Source organism: Hippopotamus amphibius, chromosome X, assembly GCF_030028045.1.
Source record: "Hippopotamus amphibius kiboko isolate mHipAmp2 chromosome X, mHipAmp2.hap2, whole genome shotgun sequence".
NCBI lineage: Eukaryota > Metazoa > Chordata > Mammalia > Artiodactyla > Hippopotamidae > Hippopotamus > Hippopotamus amphibius.
Window position 1 is genome coordinate 9,206,772 of NC_080203.1, and position 9,888 is coordinate 9,216,659.

Here is a 9,888-nt window from a genome sequence, read left to right on the forward strand (position 1 = left end):
GAATGAGGTGGTGTGCAAATAGAAACAAACACAAGAACCAGGGTGTGAGCGAGCAAGAGAAAAGAAGGACTGCCTGCTTGATCAGGTATTGACAAGTTTTCACTCAAGTTTACATGGTCTTAGTTCAAGCAGCCATAATGTGAATGGTCTATTTCCAATCCCAATCCTCCCATCCACAGCTGATTGCACCAAGATCAGTCATGTGACCCACCTTCAGGCCTATGGATGCTCACACAGTGAGTCAAAAATGCCTAAAGAGAAGCAGATCTGATAAGACAGTAGCTAATTGAAGCCTGGGTCTCCTGAGGGCTTTCCGGCACCTGCTCTGTGAGGCCCAGCTATCCTCTGCCCTTGGACTCCATGAGATTCCTCAGTATCTTACCAATAAAATTCCTGATTTTTGGCTTGTGGTATTTTAAAGGGGAAGTTTCAGTTAGTTGCAACCAAAAGAATCTTACTTAAAGCATAAAAGAAGAATCTGGGCAATTATTTTTCAGGAGGGTAACTTTTCAGTGTATCATCCTATCCCTGAGTGAAGTTTTGTTTCTTTCACAGCAGTACCTTCTGACTTTTTTTGTAAAATTTGGCAGATAATAAAATTATTTCACGGAATATTATAATATTAAAGAATAAGAACTTAAGTGCTTTGGGTAATAGGATTTAACATTTCCCTATCTGCACTATATTCCCTATTTTTAGCTCCTCTGTTATAGGACTGCTGATTTTAACAATTATAGGTGAGAAGCAGCCATACATTAATGACTCCTCTGTGGATAAAACTCAATGAACATGATAGATTGAACCAGTTGAAGGATCCCTTTTCCCATGCTGTTTGCAAATAAAAAAATATAAGACCCTTGGGCTTCCTAGGTGGCACAGTGGTTGAGAATCCGCCTGCCAATGCAGGGGACACGGGTTCGATCCCTGCTCCAGGAAGATCCCACATGCTGCAGAGCAACTAAGCCCATGCGCCACAACTATTGAGCCTGCGCTTTAGAGCCCATGAGCCACAACTACTGAGCCCATGTGCTGCAACTACTGAAACCCACGTGCCTAGAGCCCACGCAACAAGAGAAGCCATGGCAATGAGGAGCCCACGCACCAAAACGAAGAGTAGCCCCCACTCACCGCAACTAAAAAGAAAGCCCACGCACAGCAAAAAAAAGGACCCAACACAGCCAATAAAACAAATAAATTTATATAAAAAAAAGACCCAGTCGCCTTTTGATGAAAGCCCTCCCAAACACTAGAGGGATTTTCATACATGCTCAGTTTTTCCAAAAGACCTTATTGTGTCCTATTCACATTATGGACAATGGATAGAGAAGAGTCTTTGAGGTTGAGTCCAAGACTCATATTCAGGAAGGTGAAATACGTTCAGGCTCACTGGAAACTGAGACTTTTACCCATCCTCATTCTGCTTACCTTGTAGGGCAATTTTGAGGATCAGGTGAGGCTTTGGAAATGCAAGTGCTTTGTAATCTCAACACCATGCCAATGTGGGGAGTTAGGGGGAAAAAAAGGAAGGGTTGAAGAGAGAAATGTCAGTCAACTGACATTTGTTGGCTTGTATGACTTCTCATTTAACTTGCGGAACAATCCTGCATCTAGGTATTATTTTTCATTCCCCATTTTTCACATGAAGAAATGGAGGTTCATTAAGGCTCTTAAATTATATCAACAATCATAATAGAAAAACAGCTTTTCATACTAAAATGTTATTTTCCATGCCTCAACATTCAAACTAATTTATCATCATATTTCAATGTTTGCTATAAGAACGCTTGAGCACAATGATTCAATAACAAGTTATACATATATTCCATGATGAAATCAGTTGGTGAGGAACCATGCTACTCCCCTGCATCAAGCAACCCTTTCTATGTTAGTCTAGTTGTGAGGGCTGACTCCAAAATATTCCATTTGGATGCAAAAGCTTATTCAGCTGAGTTAGAGGGAAAGTTATAGTACAGGGCTTTTTGATTCTCAAAGAAGAGGATAAAGGAAGAGAATGCCACAGATATGCCAACCTGCCCATCACACCTATTTGTACTCAATTGTGTTAGCACAAAAGGTGCCCAGCAGAGGTGGTGAGTGTGAACTGAAACCCAGCCATAGCTCTATTCACCAAGCCTGGCACAATGGCCAGGACCTACTTCCTTCCAGAGGGAGCATTTTTCTGCCAGTTTGCTCAAGGGCACTTTACAGTCACCAAGCCTCGTGCCGCTGAAGCTGTATAAGCCTGGGAGGGGTAGCTTTTACTGATTCAAGGTACCCTTGAAAAGGCACCCTGTTGACTAATGGCTCCCCTCTTCTTTCAAAGGCACTTTTTTAAAGCTCTTTATTGGAATATAATTGCTTTACACTCTTGTACCAACTTTAGAGGTACACCAAAGTGAATCAGCTGTATTTATACATATATCCCCATATCCCCTCCCTCCCGCGACTAACTCCCAACGTCCCTGTCCTGGCCCTTTAAGGCATCATCCATGATCGAGTTGATCTCCCTTTGTTATACAGCAACTTCCCACTAGCTATCTATTTTACACTTGGTAGTGTATATGTGTCTATGCTACTCTCTCACTTCGTCCCAGCTTCCCCTTCACATAACACAGGGAGATCAACTTGTGCATAACACAGGGAGATCAACTTGATGATGGGTGATGACTTAGAGGGCTGGGATAGGGAATTTGGGAGGGACCCACGGGAGGGAGGGGATATGGGGATATATGTATAAATACAGTTGATTCACTTTGTTGTACAACAGAAACTGGCACAACAGTGTAAAGCAATTATATTGCAATAAAGAGCTTAAAAAATCTTAATGTCTGATGTGATTATATTAGGAGGTGAGGCCTTTGGGAGATAATTAGGTCATGAGGGTGGAGCCCTCATGATAGGATTAGTGCCCTTACAGGAAGAGAGCTTGCTTCCTCTCTCTGTTCTCCACCATGTGAGGATATAACAAGAAAATGGCCATCTGCAAACTGGGATGCAGGCCTTTGCCAGACACTGGATCTGCCAGCACCTTGATCTTGGACTTCCCAGCCTCCAGAAACATGAAAAATAAAAGTTCGCTGTTTAAGACACCCACTCTACTCTAATTTGTTATAGCAGCTGGAATTGAGACATCCATATGCTTATATAATCTATGTGAGAGAGAAAGTATAACTAGCGTGTTGAGTATTAACACATAACTTCAGTAGGACCATGGAAATGTGGCACTTAGGTGATGCGCAGGAAAGATTTAACATAGCAGGCTCAAGATTGCTATCCTTAGACAAACTTGCTTGCAGAGTTGGCCATTGGCTTGGATTTTGGGAGGGTTCCCACCATTCCCTAACTGAAAACAGTGGCTCGCTGTGCCTAAACTGTTTGTACAAACAATATATCAATAACATGCTGAATGCCTGCTTTCCTTTTGGGAGTCTGGAATTCTCATACATGCTAGGCAAAGAGTGCCTACAATACTAGCCTGTTGAAAATCTTGAACACTGAGTCTCCAATGAGCTTCCTGGTAGACAACACTTCGCATGTGTTGTCACAATTTCATGCTGGAGGAATTAAGTTCATCCTTTGTGGCTCCTCTGGGAGAGAACTCTTGCAAAAGTTTGCCAAGTTTTCTCCAGATTTGGTCCTCATGCTACTTTTCTCTTTGCTGGTTTTACCTTGTTTCTTTTTGCTCTAATAAGTCATAGATGTGAGTGAGATCATATGCTGAGTTCTGTGAGTAATCCTACCAAATCGTTGAACCTGGGGGTGTTCTTAGGGACCCTCAACATAAGTAAACACCAAGAGTCATGGGAGTAACAGAAGGAAACAAATAAAAAGGTGAGATCTGCTGACAGACAACCAGCTGCTCAGAAAAAATACCTTCAAACCACTGAATACATGTTAATTTCTATCTTGTTTTTTCCTCAAATGTTTAGCAGTAGCTGACAACAAGAATATGAATAATAATACAGCATGACCTCATTATATAAAAATACACATATGAGCATGAGAAAAAAGACTGGGAAGAATACACCAAAACATTAACAGTTGTTTTCTCCAGATGAAGTGATAGAATTCTAATGTTTAATTTTTTCCTCTTCTTGTGCCTAACTGTATTTTCCACATTTTCTACGATTAGCACATATTGCTTTTATAATGAGACTGAAAAAAGATTATATAAAATTGAATGTTAAAACATAATTAAGGATGGAAAAAATCAGGCAAAATACACAAAAATGCAGGAAGCTGTGACTCCGAGATATACATTGAAAATAGAGGTACAGACTGTAAAGACCTAAAACTTTTAACATTTCTGCCTCGAATTTGACTCTGAGTTCCCTGACAGTGAAGGGAAAATAGAGACACAGTTCAGCCTGACATCAAGATGGCATAGTATTTGTATCACTGTATATTAATTTACCACAAACTCAGTGGCTTAAAACAACACAGCTCTGTAGGTCAGAAGTCCAGCTAGGTTCTTTGCTCAGTGTATCGCAATGCTGAAATCAAGGATTCAGCAAGACTGGGTTTTCATCTGGAGTCTCCGGAAAAATCTGCTCCCAATTTCATTCTCCTTGTTGGCAGAATTTAGTTCCTTGTAGTTATTGGACTGAGGTCTCAATTTCCTTGCTACATGGCCTCCTTCATTGTTAAGCAAACAATATATTGAATCTGTCTTGTGCTTCAAACCTCTGACTGCTCTGTCTATAACCTTACTTTAAAGGGCTCATGTGGCTAGGTCAGGACCCCCAAAGAATCTACCTTTCTTAAAATCAACTGTTCCAAATAGTATAACAGAATCACAGGAATGAAATTATCATATTCACAGTCTCTGGGTTATACAAGAAGTGTATACCACCAGGGTATGGGGAATCTTGGGGACCACGTTAGAGTTCTATTTGCCATACTTAGCATGTATAAATTTTTAGGCATTGGAACGATGACATTTAACTATTTTGCCTGCAAAGATATAGTCTATCACCTCATTCTGTGCCCAGAGACAGTTTTAAGGAAATACAGATAGCAACTTGTGTGAACATCTATCCCACTCAAATGCCCCCTTTTAATTCTAATGTTACCTTTTTTTTTCCTTTAAGAACTTTTATTGAGATACAATTGATATACAATAAACTGCATATATTTAAAGTGTACGATTTGATATTTTTTTCTTATTAGTAATGTATATATGACAATCCCAACTAATGTTTATCTTTTGAGGAAATATGCTGAAACCAAGCGGCAAAGGAGGAAGAAATTGACTGGAGATGGTGGGAAGGACAGGTCCTTTTAAGCAAATTGGAAGGTGATTGACAGAAAACAGCCACAGTTTTGGGGAATGAGAACTTAACTGAGAGTCTGGAATCAATTCCTAGTTTCTGCCTGTACCTAGTCTTGTGGACTTTGCCAAGCCCCTTTCTTTCCCCTTATAGGCCTAGCTCTCCTTCCCTTCCTTTCCCTTCCCTTCCCTTCCCTTCCCTTCCCTTCCCTTCCCTTCCCTTCCCTTCCCTTCCTTTCCTTTCCTTTGTTTTGTTTTGTTTTCGGTATAAAGAACAGTTTGAATAAACCTAAGTGATGTCTCAGCTTCATACTTTGCACTATTGGATAGCTGCTAATGGCACTTTTGCTTGTTTCCCAAAGCGTAGTTCAGGGATCAGCAGCATTGGTATCACTCAGGAGTTTGTTAGAAACAAAGTTTCAGGCTCCACCCTGAGACCTAGTAAATCAGAATCTGCTTTACAACCAGATGACTGCGTGAGTCATTAAAGCTTGAGAAGTCCTGGTATAGAGCCTTACTGCTCCTTTTGTGAACCTTGCTGCCCAGACACACTACAGGTCCCTGAGGGTCTGGGACCTGTAGCCCTGTGGTCTCCTCCATCTCTCACTTCCAATTCCTTAAAAATGAAAAGAACTGATGATGGACTGGGGTTGTGGTTGGATGCTTGCTTCACTTCAAGAAGCTCCAGTTAAGCTGATCTCAAAATTCATATGGAAATACAAGGGATCCAGAATAGCCACACACACACATACACACACACAGACACACACACAAGAACAAGATTGGAGGACTCAAATTCCCAGTTTCAAAACTTTCTACAAAATTACAGTAATCAAGAAAGTTTAGTACTGGCATCAGGATAGGCATAAAGCAATGGAATAGAATTGAGAGTACAGAAATAAATCCATATATCTTTGTGTGATTAATTTTTGGTATGAGTGCTAAGATCATCCAATGGGGAAGGAATAGTCTTTTCAAGAAATGGCACTGGAACAATTGGATATCCATTTGCAAGAGAATGAGTTTGGACCCCAACCTCATACCATAATAAAAGATTGATTCAAAATGGATGGAAAACCTAAATGTAGCAGCTAAAACTATAAAACTCTTAGAAGTAAACACAGGGGCAAACATGCATGTTTTTGAATTTGGCAATGGTTTCTTATATTTGATACCAAAATCACCAGAAACAAAAAATAGATACATTAGGTTTAATAAAATTAAAAACTTTTGTGCATTAAAGGACACTATCAAGAGAGTGAAAAGACAACCCATAAATGAGAGGAATATTTGAAAATCATATATCTGATAAGGGTTTAACATCCAGAATATGTGAAGACCTCTATAACTCAAAAACAAAAAGACAATCAACCTAATTAGAAATTGGGCAAAGGACTTGAATAGACATTGATCCAAAGAAATGTCAATGGCCAATAAGCCAATGACAAGATGCTTCACATCATTAGCTGTTAAGGAGTGGCAAATGAAAACCTCAGTGAGATAACAATTCACACCCACTAGGACAGGTATAATAAAAAAAGAAAGTGGAAAATAACAAGTGTTGACAAAGATGAGGAGAAATTAAACCCCTCATACATTGCTGCTGATAAAGTAAAATAGTGCAGTCTCTGTGGAAAATAGCTTGGCAGTTCCTCAAAATGTAAAACATAGAATTACCATATGAATCAGCAGAGCAACTCCTAGATATATATCCAAAATAATGGAAATGGTATTTTCATGCAAAAATATGTTCACAAATGTTCACAGCAGCATTATCCATGATAGACAACAAAAGTGAGAGCCCCACAAATGTCCATCAGTGGAAGAATGGAAAAACGAAAAGTGGTATAGGTGCAAAATGAAATATTATTCAGCTATAAAAAGAGTAAACTACTGATGTGTGCTGCAACATGGATGAAACTTGAAAACATTATGCTAAGTGAAAGAAGGCAGACAAAAGATCGCAGTTAATATGATTTCATTTATAGGAAATGTCCAGAATAGGTACATCAATACAGACGGAAAGCTGTTTAATGGTTGTCAGGTGATGGAGAAAGGGAGGAATTAGAACTGAGATTGACTGCTAATAGATATGGGGTTCTGGGGGTGGCATTGGAAAGTTCTAGAATTAGATAGTGGTGATGGTTATACAACGTAGTGAATATACGGCAAACCACTGAATTGTACACGTTAAAAAGATAAATTTAATGATATATGAACTCTACCTCAATAATTAAATTTTTGAAAAAAGAAGCAACAGAGCAACTTCTTGATTCTGGTTCTCTGACCTCAGGCATCAGAGGCCAGGCTAGGATCTCCCCTCACTACACACTGAGGGAGGAGGCAGAATGGAGGCGGTACTTAATCAGTTTAAGAGAAATGAAATTAAATCACAACATGAAATGAGGTGATGAATGCCTCCTCATTCAGAGGGAATATTTCAACTGTAAAAACGAAACTCTTTTTCTTTTCTAGGGATAGAAGCAAATGCTGCTTTTCTCAATTAAAGTGTCAGCTGGTCCCTTCCTAAGGAAAGGAATTCAATCATCTAGTTGTTTGGTCTCCAAGCCAGTTGACGAAATTTCTTTTTCTTTCCCCACTGAATGGACTGTTTTCAAACTTCTGTTGGTGATGAATTATTTCACTGCCATCTGCGAAAAGCCTAAAAGCTGGTGGGGTCAATGAAATGTACTCTGGGACACTCTGAATCGGGTATTCTGCCAAAGAAGCTGTAATGGGAGAAGGAGGGATTTTCTTCTCCTTTTTCGTGAATATGGTGAGTCTCCGTGTTTTTGAAAAGCATTTTGTGATGTCTCAAGTGAGGATGAGGCTTCTCACTTCCTAACACATTTATATTCCTCTTCACCTAGATAACTGCTTCTCATCTTCTGTCTCAGCCTAGCCATCACCTCCTTTAGGCAGCTACCCAGAACACCTGCAACCAGTGAGGGGCCTGGAGGGGGGGTTCAATATTTTAGCTTGCCCAAAACAAGAGAACCCTGCATTCATTTTCTATTTTTGCATAACAAATTATTGCACACTTTGCAGCTTAAAATCCCACATCTTTATCACCTCACAGTTTTGGACAGTCAGCAGTCTGAGCTGGATCTTCTGCTCAGGGTCTCATAAGGCTGCAGTCACATGTGTCAGCTAGGCCGTGTGCTAATCTGGAGTTCGGGGTCCTCTTCAAACCCGTTTAGATTGTTGGCAGAGTTCAGTTTCTTGCCATAGTAGGACAGAGGACCTTGGCTCCTAGTGGTTTCCCCTTCCCATAGGCAATGCAACCTGCTGGTTGGTTTCTTCAAGGCCAGCAAGACAACATTTCTGCTGCTTTGAGACTCTGACTTGAGGGAAGCCTTAAGCCCTGGTTTTAAAAGGGCTCACCTGATTAGGTCAAGCCCACCCAGTATACTCTCTCTTCTGACTATCTCAAAATCAACAGACTAGGGATTCTACTTACATCCGAAAAGTTCTTTTACCTTTGCCATATCATGTAACATAATTACAGGGGTGATATCACATCATATTCACAGGCCCTGCCCACACTCAAGGAGAGAGGATTCTACAGGGTGTGTATACCAGGGGCAGGAACTTGGGGACCATTTTGGAATTCAGTGTATTAGAGACCCTTTGATTTTACTTTGGGGACCACACTTCCCCACACAGTCTATGAGATTTGGGAGAGGCTGACCCCAGTCTCCACCATTCTCTAACTGATTTTTATAGAAAATCCATTAATGAGCTGTTCTTTGTCATATACAAGGCAGATCATGTCTGGCTGCCCTATAGGGAACCCGGGAAACCACCTGGTATCGGTGAAAGTACACTGATCTTTGTGTCAGACAAACCTGGATTGGAGGGCTCTGCTTTACCACTTACTTTCTATGTGACCTTTAGCGAGTCATATAATCTCTCTGCACCCCAGTTCCATATATGTAAAAGTGTTGTTGTGACGAATTAAAACAATGAGTGAGAAAATAAATATGGAGCAGCAGAATCCCAGCCCTTCTTATGTTTGCAGTAAAACCAAAATAAAAGACGTGTAATAAATGTACATATCTTACTAGAGCTTTGTTTTTATAAATTTTCTGGTGGAAAACTGGAACTGTGCCACAGTGTGCTTTGCTGACCAACATGTTTATCAGTGACTCTCATAAGAAGAAATCTCTGAATGCATAAAGCTTTGAGGAAGGGAAGCCCATTTGCTCTGGAATTCCAAAACATCCAGGCCACCAGACAATACAAGATGGTCATGTTTTCCCCTGAGGTCCTAAGTTAGCTGCTGCCTGGATTTAGCTCTGCTGGACCAAACACTTGGGCACCTTCCATTGTCTGAGCTACAGATCTCAATGATTAGTGCTCTGGCACAGGAATCTCCTAACTTTCTAGAAGCGGCACTTACATACTCACCTGGGTCAAAGCCATATCTAATGGTTGTGTACTGCCATGCGTGTGCGCGCGCACGCGCGCGCGCACACACACACACACACACACTACTCTTACTTCAACAAAATGGATGCTACTGTCATTAATTTTATTAATGATATAACCGTTATTTAGAGGACCACAGAAGATTCCTCCTTTCAGAGAGAGAGAAAGAAAGAAAGAGAGAGAGGGAG